This window comes from Balaenoptera borealis (assembly GCF_965194805.1).
Source record: "Balaenoptera borealis genome assembly, chromosome: 7".
NCBI classification, from domain to species: domain Eukaryota; kingdom Metazoa; phylum Chordata; class Mammalia; order Artiodactyla; family Balaenopteridae; genus Balaenoptera; species Balaenoptera borealis.
In genome coordinates this window covers 17,650,406-17,661,337 of record NC_138864.1, presented here as the reverse complement: position 1 = coordinate 17,661,337, position 10,932 = coordinate 17,650,406, and the positions used below count along the sequence as shown (strand labels likewise).

Here is a 10,932-nt window from a genome sequence, read left to right as displayed (position 1 = left end):
TTGGAGTACAATTGCTTTACAATGGTGCGTTAGTTTCCGCTTTATAACAAAGTGAATCAGTTATACATATACATATATCCCCATATCTCTTCCCTCTTGCGTCTCCCTCCCTCCCACCCTCCCTATCCCACCCCTCTAGGTGGTCACAAAGCTCTGAGCTGATCTCCCTGTGGAAGCAACTTCTTGAGGGGAAAGATACAGTCTAATCATTCCTGGGTAGAAAAAACAATACACAGCTTTAATTTCAATATATGATATTGATCTGGATAAAGACCCCATAAGCCTAAGAATGGTGAAATGCCTCCTTCCTATGACCTCTGAGATGGCTTTTCTTGAGACTGTTCCTTGGGAGTTTTTAACTTGTACTAAGGAAGTTCCAGACATTGTGTGGAAGGCCTGCTATTTTCCTTCACGAGTGATCCGGAAATGAGCTGGACACAGTTGGAACCTAGTCATGGTGCCATGGGAAGAGGGAGCTTGTTCTAATTCTGACCCTGCTTCCAACTAACTCACAAATGGAACAAGTTCTTTGGACTTCATTTTCCTCATCTGTTAAATGTGTGCTGAATATGATTTTTAAGATCCTTTTCAGGTCCTTGAGTCTATGATCTAAATGTTGGTAGGCCTCTAGAATTTTATTGGGTACTGAAAACCCAGTGGTCCTGAAGATTCTCTGAGTATTCTTCAAGGTCAGGTTAATTTCTTCCCACTCAGCTGGGTGGCAGAGTAGAAAGAAAGTAAGGACAAACATAAGATAATGATAGCAGAAGCAGATTTTATCTTAGCCAGAGAGTCCAAATTAAAGTCAAGTTTTCATCTTCAGAGAGTCACTGCTGTAAACTCTGGTCCCTGATTGCTTTTTCACACCTATACATTAGAAAAGCTTAAGAAACCAAATGCTGCATTTAACCTTGGCCTTCTGCATACCGTCTTGCGTGGCAGGAAGCAGGATCATCTTTTCCTTTTCTTGTTGTATTGCACATCTTAATAAAAAAAAAAAAAAACGGAGAGAGAGATAAGTGGAAGCAGTTAGGGGGGAGAAAGCTATCTGTGCTTATATGAGGAATGAGGAGCATGGTCACCCCCTCAGGGGTGAAGTTGCTCGAGAGAGAGCGTAAAATTGTTCTCAACCACCTGCATTTGCTAATGTAAAGGTCTCGTTACCACTCAGGCATCCAGGAGTAAAACTGCATTCAAATTCCACCTCTGCAGTGCAGTAAGCTCAGCCTCCTGATCTTCTCGTGTGGGATGTTTCCCCCTCCCCCCAGCAGACTTTCAGTACTACTTTCCAGAGTGATGGAGAGGGTGGTATATTATCCCTTTTTAAAACGAAGAGCCCAAGCCCTCAAGAAGGAGTTAGACCTACATGATTTCCATCCTTTTAAAGCAATGGTCTCCAAGCGTGTCTCCTTCCTATAGAAAAGGCCCAGTGCCTGGGGCCAGCCCCCTCTCTCCCCAGCAGTTAGTCTAAATTTAACACAATATTAGTCAAAGCTTGGTGGGTCTAAGTTTTTTTTCATCTATATATAGAGGAGGTAAAATTAAATACTTTCTGGAACTCTTTCCCTTTTATTAGGAGTTTTATGTCACAGACCTCTAAAACTCACTTGAGTGACCTATGCAGGTACAGGGGAGAAAAAACTCTTTTTTTCCTCTATTCATCCTAGGTTCTCAAGCTAAGGGCCTGTAAAGTAGACTAACAAATGACAGATTAAGAAGAGAAAAACAAACAAAAGTTTATGACACATGCATTGTGCATACACACGGGAGCACTTAGTGATGCGTAACTCAAAAGGGTGGTTAAAACTCGGGCTTATATAGCATCTTAACAAAAGAACAATACATTTTTAGGGAAGTGCCAAGACCGAGGAAAAGGACTATGAGCTTCTAAGTGTGGCAAACTGTGGGAAGGCAAATATATGGGGAAACTAATGGTAGATAAGCAAGATTTGTTATACAGATTCTTCTGGTGCCATCTCTGGGCTGATAAGGGTCTAGACTTGTCTCCAGTAATTAACTCCTGTCCTTCCTGGTAGAGAGGGGAGGGGGGCCACGTTTACAAATTTATGTCCTGCTTTTAGGCAAAACAGGAGGTTGGCAGAGAGCTTTTCTTGTACCTACTGATTCTCAGTTCCCTTCAGTGCAAAATAATCCTCATGTCCAAGTGGCATATTTTGGGATGCCATATTCTGGTACCTTTTGCAGGCATATTTGTATAACCCCTCTGTGGTCATTATAAATTCTAGTAGAACTCAGTCTACACAGGGCTGAATCAAGTGTAAAATTCTCCTCACCTGGACCAAGACTAAGATAAGACAAGTGAGGCATTCATTCTCAGATGCAGAATTCAAAGCGCACCCAAAACTGCAGTCATCAAGATAGATCATATTTTAATGCAGTTTTTAAAAAATCAGAATGAATGCCAAAATCCATGATGAGCTAAATATCGCATTTTAAAATACAGGATCAGTAACAGTATTGAACCATATTGGAGTCTGAGGCAAAAGGAAAGATCAGTAACACTGACTTTGTTGGTCATGAATTTTTTGCATTCATTTTGATTTTTTTAAAATATCACATTAGATGTTATTCATCTTGATCAATGTGTGGGGGCACGCCCTTAAATTTTCTTTTAATTGCATATTTATTTACTTACTTATTTTTGGCTGCATTGGGTCTTTGTTGCTGCTCGTGGGCTTTCTCTAGTTGCGGCGAGCGGGGGCTACTCTTTGTTGCAGTGCGCAGGCTTCTCATTGCGGTGGCTTCTCTTGTTGTGGAGCACGGGCTCTAGGCGTACAGGCTTCAATAGTTGTGGCACACAGGCTCTGTAGTTGTGGCGCACAGGCTTAGTTGCTCCGCGGCATTTGGGATCTTCCCGGACCAGGGTTCGAACCCGTGTCCCCTGCATTGGCAGACGGATTCTTAACCACTGTGCCACCAGGGAAACCCAACGCCCTTAAATTTTGTGCCTGAGATGAGTTCCTCACTTGTCTCAGCTTGGCTACCAGCTGTGTAAATGATTTACTTAGCAAATACTCTCCAAGGTCAATGGCATTCTGTCCACTGGAAATTTCAGCCAGGTGTTGAATGCCACTTTCTAGTTCAAATTGAAAATCGTACCAAATTTTGCACAGTAGAAAAACAAGTGCATGCTGGATAATGGATTGAGACACGGAGGTACCGTAGAAACCCATCCTCCTGTGTATTGTACAGGTCTAATAAACCAATCACTTTTTATTGAATTGAAATGTTACGACAATCAAAAAACTTCTTTGGCTGATATTTTTCACTGAACTAATTTATGGTTTATGAGATTAAGTAAATTTGGTGAAAATGACAGAAGTATTACTATGTAGACAACATTCTCCCAGAGCAACCCAGGCCATGAGGACCTTTTAAAAACTGGAATTGTTCACAGGGAGTGAGTAAGTCTTCCTCTTAGCCAAAGGAAATGTCATTATTATGGATGAGAAAATCCATCCAAGCCCAGAGAGTTCTCATGAAGATTAAATATAACATACTAATGAAAATGCTTTGTAGGCTATACATTTGTTAAGCAAATGTTAATTATACTACAGATATGAAAGAGTATGAATTTATTTCTGTTTATTTGACTATCCAGTAAATGGAGGGCTTCATTCATGATTCCCTCATTCAGCAAGAGGTCGGGTGAGAAACGGGCTGAATCCAACCGTATTCAGCCCTGAATAAAATAAACAAAACATATTTAGCTACATTCTCGGCAAGGGACAATTTTTCCTTTTATGAAAGAAAGAAAATCTCCTTTAAAAAAAAACCCCTCAGTTCAACATTACTGACATTTCAAAGAATTTATTACAAGCATTTGAGATCCAGGAGGAACAACAAAGTTTATATTGCTTTGAGAGTGGCAGGGGGAAAAATTAGTTTACCAAGTATATACTTATATACTGTGGTACTTCTTTGTCATTGTCTGGGTGTACCATTCCTGGCTACTGCTCCATAGATTAGTCAAATCATGTAGAAAGGGGTTTAGCAAAGAAGGTGGTATGTTCACACCACTGACTTTGGAAGCTCACATCAAGTAGCAATAGATGGAAAGGATGCCAGACTCAAAAGGGGCTGTGGAAAGATTCCTGCAGCATTTGAACATGGCAAGTTACACCTTCTCAAGTAAACAGCACCACTCTGATCGCGACAGTGGGGCAGATCCCTGGCTTGTCTGCAGCAAGTTCAGCGGTGAGCCTGGAGCCACACACCCAGCTTGGGTCCCATCACTGTCTGTTGGATGTAGCTGATAAGCTTATCCTAAAGTCTAGTTCAGAATGCTTCTGAAACAGTTTTGCCTGCATGTGCATAGATACAGGTTTTAGTGTCAATGTGAGCTGCCCAAAACGTGCTGGCTGGCATTTCGCTCTGAATAAGCAAGACATAGCCAGTATTTATGTTAACTTAATACAATATTCTTGTGCTTTCATGATCAAGTGTTATTTCTTGTAGTTTAGCCTCAATTCATTCCCTATAGGCTTGAGGTAAATTTTCCACAGGCTTTTTTTTTTTGTAGTTTATTTTATTATTTTTTTTACACATACATGTATCTATTCTTTTTCAAATTCTTTTCCCATTTAGGCTTTTACAGAATATTGAGCAGAGTTCCCTGTGCTATACAGTAGGTCCTTGTTGGTTATCTCTTTTAAATATAGCAGTGTGTGCATGTCAGTCCCAAGCTCTCAGTCTATCCCTCCTCCCCACCGTTTCCCCTGGTAACCGTAAGTTCATTCTCTAAGTCTGTGAGTCTGTTTCTGTTTTGTAAATAAGTTCATTTGTATCATGTTTTTAGATTCTGCATATAAGTGAAATCATATGATATTTGTCTTTCTCTGTCTGACTTACTTCACTTACTTCAATCACTTCATGATAATCTCCAGGTCCATCCATGTAGCTGCACATGGCATTATTTCATTCTTTTTAATGGCTGAGTAATATTCCATTGTATATATGTACCACATCTTCCTTACCCATTCATCTGTCAATGGATATTTATGTTGCTTCAATGTCTTGACTATTGTAAACAGTGCTGCTCTGAATGTTGGGGTGTGTGTATCCTTTCGATCCATGTTTTTCTCCGGATATATACCCAGGAGTGGGATGGCTGGATCATACAGTAGCTCTATTTTTAGTTTTTTAAGGAACTTCCATACTGTTTTCCATAGTAGCTATACCAGTTTACATTCCCACCAACAGTGTAGGAGAGTTCTCTTTTCTCCACACCCTCTCCAGCTTTTATTGTTTATAGATTTTTTGATGATGACCATTCTGATTGGTGTGAGGTGACATCTCATTGTAGTTTTTAAAAGTCCACAGGCTTTTAAATTGACTCCCAAAGTATGGGCTTACAAGTGAATATTCTCCAGATTGTAAAGAAAGCACTTTTGCCATTATCTGCATTTATTAAGCACCTATGGGGTGCACTCTGGCCTTAAGGAAGGTTTGCAGAACAGCATAATACCATAGGGCAAGCATGATCTTTTTTTTTTCTTTTTTAGTATTTATTTATTTATTTTTGGCTGCCTCAGGTCTTAGTTGCAGTGTGCAGGCTCTTTGTTGTGGCGCAGGCTTCTCTCTAGTTGTGGTGTGAGGACTCAGTAGTTGTGGCATGCGGCCTCTGTAGCTGTGGCTCATGTGCTCAGTAGTTGCGGTGCATGGGCTCAGCTGCCCCACAGCATGTGGGATCCTAGTTCCCCGACCAGGGATCGAACATGTGTCCCCCACATTGCAGGGCGGACTCTTAACCACTGTACCGCCAGGGAAGTACCAAGCATGGTCTTTAGAAGCAAGACAGACCTGGGCTCAGATGCTGGTTCTGTGGGCAGTTAGGTGAGGTCAACCCATCCTTCTGAGCCTCAGTTTCCTCATTGGTTGGAGGGTCGATGTGAGGATTAAATGAGATGGTTTGTATGAGAGTATCTAATTCAGTTCCTAATAGCTGGCCCACAAAAAACATCAATATCCTGCCTGCCTCTTTGCCTTCCTTGACTATAGATATTATAATCCAAGGAGGACTGTGAGACAGAGACCCACTTGAAGTTGAACAAAAAGCAAATAGTCATGGGATTTATAATGCACATGTACACCACAAAATTATGCACGGTACGCTACGTGAAACCCCTTACAAGCTAGAATGCGGCTAATAATGACACGTGAGTTTTGTCGCGTCAGAGAGGTTTGGAGGATTTCCGAGGAGGGGGACTTAGCAGAGGGAGGGTAGAGCTCATGCCATACAGGTCAGGGCTGCACAAAGGCCTAGGAGACGTGTGGAGATTAAAGGATTCTCACTTCAACCCACAGAACCTCACTTTCTTCATCAATATAAATAAGAACCAAAATCTCCTATTTCCTTCTAAATTCCCAAAGTTGTGCTTTTTAGTGTGTGAGTAAACAGGAAGAATCTTGGTGTTGCTGGTTCTGCCCCTCACTAGCTGTGTGACCTTGGGCAAGTCACCTAATCTCTGGGACTCGGTGTGTCACTTATTACATGGAAAGTTTATAGTAGATAATCTTTAAGTCCGTTCCAGCTTTACAGTCTATTTATGAAATAACACAAATAAGGTGGTTTGAATCATGCGGGAAGAAAGAACTATGTAGGTAAAACACCGTTACCCACGACACATATGCAGGACTCAAGAGATACTCCTGATGCTATTCGACTAATATTTGCAGTGTGTTTTGAAATTTACAAAGTGCATTTTTATATACATTATTTCATGCATTTGGCCTCATGGGTTCACAGTTCTAATAATCATTAGCATTTTTCAACGGTATCTTATACTCTCTAAGGACTTCAGCCTCTCATTTTCTCCTCCTAACAGCCCAGAAGAGGCAAAAATCATCTTCATTCAGATTCAAGGAAATAAGAGTGTTAGAAAGTTGAAACAGCTTCCTCAGCGTCGTTGTTAGACCTCAGAGCACCTCCGTTTATATTTTACCCTCTCTGCAATGTTCATTTGGGTTGTTGGTGAAATTTTTCTTTTCCTTATTTGGCTTCCAGCATTTTCTAAGGCAACATTTCTCAAAATGTCTTCCACAAAATGCTAGTGCAAAGAGATTTTATTGAAAATGGATTCCATAGTTGGTAAATAGGTAGATGGTTGGATGGATGGATGGATGGATGGATAGTGATAGATAGATAGATGATAGATAGATGATAGATAGATAGATAGATAGATAGATAGATAGATAGATAGATAGATAGATAGCTGTTGCACAGTGTATGCTGCTCCTGGGTATATCTTTTTTTTGGGGGGGGGGATTCCAGCTTTTTCATTTTTCCCCTTTTACACAAAACAAAGTAGAAGAAATAATACAGGATTAAAACTGCAAAAGTAGTTAATTGGTAGAACACACATACACACAAAAATCCAGATAGGAAGACAAGCTTATTTACGATGAGGCAACACATGTAAATTACGGTAGTTTGTATACAAAACCTTAAAAAAGAAAAGTCAAACATATGCTACATGAGTGCCACTGTTTACAGCAATATTGAAGGGGAGAAAACAACACTTATTTAGGATCAGATATACCACAAGGTCCAGGTTTTACAGCATCAGAGCAATAAATTCACAAAAGTATATTACAGCTAGTTAATCAGTTTAAGAACTGTTCCCAAATATGTCACATTTCCAGCCCTCAGAGGTTCATTCCTACAGATTTCAACTACTCCATCTATTGGGACCAAAAGCAGCCAGTGTTACCATAAAATGAGAATCTCAAGGCTTACCTTTAAAGGCTTAGTCTGGTCTTGAAAAAACTAGTATGATTTTCTACTGAAATGAATCTTGACTAAACACAGGATGAGTTTTGTTCTTTGTTGGCTGGTCTTGGAGTGAAGGTCGTAGACATGACTCTTAACCTATTCTGTACTTTAGTTTCAGTTAGCTGAAAATCTGAAATTAAAAGTATGCTAAAAATCCTAAATACCATCTTGTGTAAGCCTGCTACTAAAAAGCCTTTAAGGATATACTAACTTCAAGTTTAAGTGCAAGGGAACAAGAGTTCTAAGCCTGTCCGATTCCCCATTTGGGAGGAAGGATCAATGTTTCCAACAAGTTGCTAAATTCTGCACAAGGGAGGAGCCAACACATCCTAGGCCATGAAATCAGTTTCATTTTATTCCACGAGGATTCTTCTCCCACAGTATCGAAACAGAATGAGGAATGAATCTTAACTGGTCTCTTCATCAGAAGTGGTAACCTTGGTTTCTGTATTCACGAAGCCAGGCAGTTGTTTAAGCAGAGTGTGGAAGCAGACAGTGGAACCAGCTTCCTGTAGCCACAGACCACGATCTTGTATCCAGCTAAAGCGAAGATCAACTTGCACAGTTCTCCCAAGCCACTGTTAGCTGTACTAAAGGATGAAGTTCACCACTATATTATTTTAAAAGGAAGAGTTCAGTTAACCGTGGGTGAGAAAAACCAAGGCAAGTGGTAATGATGAATGAGTTGTCCATGTTAAGGCCAGCTGATGACAACACACCCATGAAGACACTGGGCATAAAGCCTTACTTGGCAAGTCGGAATTTCTACTAACTAAGGGCAGAATGAGGGACAGCAAAGAGCTACATCTGTAACGTTTTAGTATCCAGACGGCATAACAGACACTGTCCCCAAGGACAACGTATACGCCATTAATCACACTGAATAAAGCAGATGCATGATTCATTTTTCTTTTCTTTTTGTTTGAGAAGCTTGTTTCTCTCTCTTTTGGCCATTCCCATGTGCTTCGAAATGATTCCGTGTTGGTTTAGTCCAGGAAGCAAGAGTAAAAAAGTCACTATCAGGCAGGAGAGACAGATGTTGTGGACTTGCTGTCCCACCCAAGCAACCTCAGCAAGAGAAATGATCATGGTCATGAAGTACGTTTTAGGCTTTTCTTCCTTTAGCGTAAAGAGGCATTTCCACCAGCCCACAGCTCTGCGTCGAGTTTTTACTAGGTTGCTGCAAATTCCATGGAATCTCTGCTGTTGCTCAGTGGTCCATTTATTGGAGCCAAAAATTCTAGGCGCTAGAATGGGAACAAGGTAGTCAGCCAAGCACAGAAACACAACAAAACAGGAAACACCTGACAGAACGGATGGATCTAGATAGGAGATAGTCAGAAACACCAAAGAAACCACACCCATGATGGCAGGTGGAAACCAGGCCCTTTCCCATCGGAGGACTTTATCTGCCATTAGCATCACTTCTCCCCATCCTTGAAGCTGCTCTTCCAGACTTGCAGTCTCTGCAGCCAGCAGGTTGGTGCTGCGATTATCTCCTTCTGCCATCGTTCCCAAGGTGCCCCCTCAGCGAGCCCAAGACGCCCCCAAAACTGGCCTTCCTCAGAGCCACTCACGACAACCCTAGCCTCCTGGGTATATCTTGATGAATATTAGAATACTAAAAGCTAAAAGACATCCTGTAGTAAAGATGTCTAGTTAACATTATTTAACCAAGAAATTCCCAAACTTATGTAACTACTGAACCTTTTTTTTCCCATATAACACTGATTAATATCCCACGGGAAATTCCTTCAGCAAGCTCTGCTCTAAGGCTTCCTTCTCTATTGTACAATCCGCACAACTAAAATAACCTTGCATTTCCTTACCTAGAACATCATGGAAAAATCCACAAATCTAATCCAATGGATTAGACAGTGGAGAAGAGAAAGTATAGAAGGATAGGGGAAAGAAGAGAAGGAAAGACTCAAAACCAAAGTAAGAGCAGGGAAAGCCGAAACCAAGGATGGTCCTTACAGTTGGCAGCAAGCAAAACCATTGAGTCAAAAAAACGAAAGAGGGTCTGGCTTGGGTGCCCCTCATGGCGGCTGAGGTCTTGGAGACCTTCTCCTTCAGATGGTCCTTCCTCCCCTCTCCTCTTCTTCACTGCCCATCACTTCTCCTGTTCACACACCACTGCACCTGGAATCACGCCTCCCCATGCCAGGACCTGGAGAAGTGAGAGCAGGGTACTACTGGACCATATAGCCCCTGGCAAACCCATGGAATCAATAGGCCAGGGGGAAGGCACACCCTCCCCTCCCCTCATCTCCACCCTTCCTGCTTGTGACTGAGGAACTTCCAGGAGTCAGGAGAGCCCCCAATACCCTGACAATCTCGATCTCCACCCCTGTGTTTTAAGAGGGGTTGGATTCCAAACAACAGGTCAAGTCAGTCTAAAATCTGTAGCCAGGACTAAGTCCTCTAGGGTACCAGGCTGTCAAAACCCCTTGTCTGTGGGGCATTCTCATAGTTACAAAGCTCTTATCCTGGCTCTTTTTCTGTTTCCTATTTAAAAGAAAAAAAAAAAAAAAAAGACCCTCCAAGGCACTGGTGTTTTCCTTCTCTTTCATCCCCCACTGTTGAGAAGTAAATTGGGCATTCTGGCTTCAGACGCCAGTGCTGGGGCCCTAAGAGTGCAGAGATAAGATAGAGAAAGGCGCCATATTGAGAAGACCAGTTCCAGAGTCTCTTTTTTCATGCATAAGAGGAGCCCATGTGGCCAAAGTTCAGATGCCCCTGAGAGTGGCCATCCGCGGGGAAGGGCAGTCCCGTGCTGTCAGCCACACAGTGGGGATGCCTGCAAGGCCACAGATGAACGCAGTGGTGCATTTGTATGCTGACAGCTCTCTTCTGGGAACTAGTGTCTGAAGGCCCAGTTGGGCTCCAATCAATGCAACCTTTCCAACCCGATACATTTTGTCTGAACTGTCATTTGACAGGGATCCGCCTGGTGCCACCACTTAGTTTTCTACACCAGAAAATATTTAACTGACATAAAAAGGAAGTAAAGTTAGGGATCTCCTTCTTTTTCTCAGCTGGACTCCATACCCTCCCAGAGGCTGGCTGCTCTTTGTTGAACTCTTTGTCCTTTGCACTGGGAGGTTATGAATGTGGCATTTAAAGAGAGCAAAGCA

The 10,932-nt window shown here is 41.9% G+C and overlaps 1 pseudogene across 1 annotated transcript; it reads right to left on the bottom strand.

Moving 5' to 3' along the window:
- Nucleotides 1–5,520: 5,520 nt before the first annotated feature.
- LOC309632379 (ADP-ribosylation factor-like protein 6-interacting protein 1 pseudogene) lies at nucleotides 5,521–10,579 on the bottom strand (annotated as a pseudogene). Its single transcript has one exon. The product of its transcript is annotated as an ADP-ribosylation factor-like protein 6-interacting protein 1 pseudogene (transcript).
- Nucleotides 10,580–10,932: the final 353 nt, after the last annotated feature.